The sequence below is a fragment of the Meleagris gallopavo genome, chromosome 30, assembly GCF_000146605.3.
Source record: "Meleagris gallopavo isolate NT-WF06-2002-E0010 breed Aviagen turkey brand Nicholas breeding stock chromosome 30, Turkey_5.1, whole genome shotgun sequence".
In the NCBI taxonomy this organism is placed as follows: Eukaryota; Metazoa; Chordata; class Aves; order Galliformes; family Phasianidae; genus Meleagris; species Meleagris gallopavo.
Window position 1 is genome coordinate 2,101,508 of NC_015040.2, and position 2,404 is coordinate 2,103,911.

Here is a 2,404-nt window from a genome sequence, read left to right on the forward strand (position 1 = left end):
CCCCCATATCAGTGCCTCATTGGGGGCGGGGGTCGCTTTGCAAAACCCCGTTGTAAAGCAATGGGAAAACGCCATTGTAAAGCAGTGGCCAAAGCCCACGTGGAGCAAAACCCCGCATGGAAGAAAGACCCCAAGTGGGGGAAAAACCCCATTGCAAACCTATGGCAGAACCCAACGTGGAGGAAAACCCCATTAGAAACCAATGGCCAACCCCACTGCAAGCCAGTGGTGGAACCCCATATGGAGCAAAACCCCATATGGAGCAAAACCCCACATGGAGCAAAACCCCACATGGAGCAGAACCCCACATGGAGCAGAACCCCATATGGAGCAAAACCCCACATGGAGCAAAACCCCATATAGAGCAAAACCCCATATGGAGCAAAACCCCATAGGGAGCAAGACCCCACATGGAGCAAAACCCCATATAGAGCAAAACCCCATATGGAGCAAAACCCCATATGGAGCAAAACCCCACATGGAGCAAAACCCCATATGGAGCAAAACCCTACATGGAGCAAAATCCCATATGGAGCAAAACCCCACATGGAGCAAAACCCCATATAGAGCAAAACCCCATATAGAGCAAAACCCCAGTGCAAACCAATGACAAATCCCCATACAAAGCAAAACCCCAAAAGAAGAAAAAAACCCATACGGAGAAAATCCCACTGCGAGCCAAAGGCCAAACCCCACACACAGCAAAACCCCACTGCAAACCAATGACGGAACCCCACTGCAAACTTATGGTCAAACCCCAAGTGGAGCAAAACCCCAAATGATGGAAAAACCCCACATGGAGCAAAATCCCATTACAAACCAATGGCCAAACCCCGTTGCAAATCAGTGACCAAACACCATATAAAGCAAAGCCCCAAATGAAGGAAAAACCCCATACAGAGCAAAATCCCATTGCAAACCAATGGCCAAACCCCATATAAACCAAAACCCCAAATCCCATTGCGAACCAATGACAAAACACCATATAAAGCAAAACCCCAAAAGAAGGAAAAACCCCATACAGAGCAAAACCCCGTTGCGGCCCAATGGTGAAACCCCACGTGGAACAAAACCCCATTGCAAACCAATGGCCAAACCCCCATACAAACCAATGACAAAACCCCATTGCGACCCAATGGTGAAACCCCACGTGGAGCAAAACCCCATACGGAACAAAACCCCGTACAAACCAGTGGCCAAACCCCACATGGCCCCAGACCCCGATGGGCTCTGCCTGCCCTCCCACCAACCAATAGCGAAGTCGCTAATACGGGGTCCTCCCCCCCCCCCGGAACTCCCCCAGCCCCCCCAGGACCCCCTTGGCCGCCTTAGTGCCGATTTGGCGGCTCGACCCCATTAATCCCACAGCCGAGGTGCAGCGTGGGGCCCTAATCCCATTTTTTGGCCCAGATTCGGAGCCAACCCCACAGATGGCCACGTTAAGGACCCCTGGCTGTGGGGCTGGGGGCTGTGGGACCACCAAAGGGCTGCGATGGGGGGAAAATGATCAACAATTGGGATCGGGATTGAACCACACCATTATGAGGGCCGACCCCAAACTCCCACCCCCATCCCAGCCCTATGGGGTCCCTCTGGAGCCCCCCACCCCACACGGAGGGCGTCACCAACGTGAAGAGCTTAATTTGTGTCATAAGCTTCCTAGTGCTCGGGGCCGCGATGAGCTTTGGGGTTTTATCTCCCGGGATTAAGCGGGCAAGTCGTCTTTCTTAGCGAGACGCCCTAATGCCACTTAACACCTGGGATCCCCGATTTTCATTAGGGGCGTCAGGGACAATTAACAGAGAAAAACTAATAAATAGGGCAGGGTCCTCCTGAAGCTTAATCAGCAAATGCGGCCGCTGTGGGGTTTAAGTCCCATATGTGCTCGGGGTGGCTGGTCCCATAGGGGGCCGCTGTGGGGCACCGTGTTCACCCCCCAGCAACCGTGGGTGTGGGGTGGGTTGGGTTCTGTCCGGCTGTAGGGTTGGAGACTCAGTGGGGGGGCAGGGTGGACCCTGGGGGTGTGGGGACATGGGGATGTGGGGTGGGGGGATATAGGGATGTATGGGTGTGGGGTAGGGGGATATAGGGACATGGGGATGTGGGGACATGGGGATGCGGGGATGTTGGGAATGTGGGGAGATTGGAAACATGAGGACGTGGGGATGAGGGAATATGGACAGGAACGTGGGGATGTGGGGATGTAGGGATATGGGAGCTTGGGAATGTGGGGATATGGGGTTGTAGGGGTGTGGATGGGAACATGGGAATATAGAGGTATGGTTTCGGTGCTGCAGAGGGACGCCCTCCCCAGGCTCTGGCACATCGGGTTTTGCTGGCAGTGGGGTCCACGGGGACGGAGCCTCTCATTGAGCCACCCCTGCGTTGCGGGGTCCACATCCAG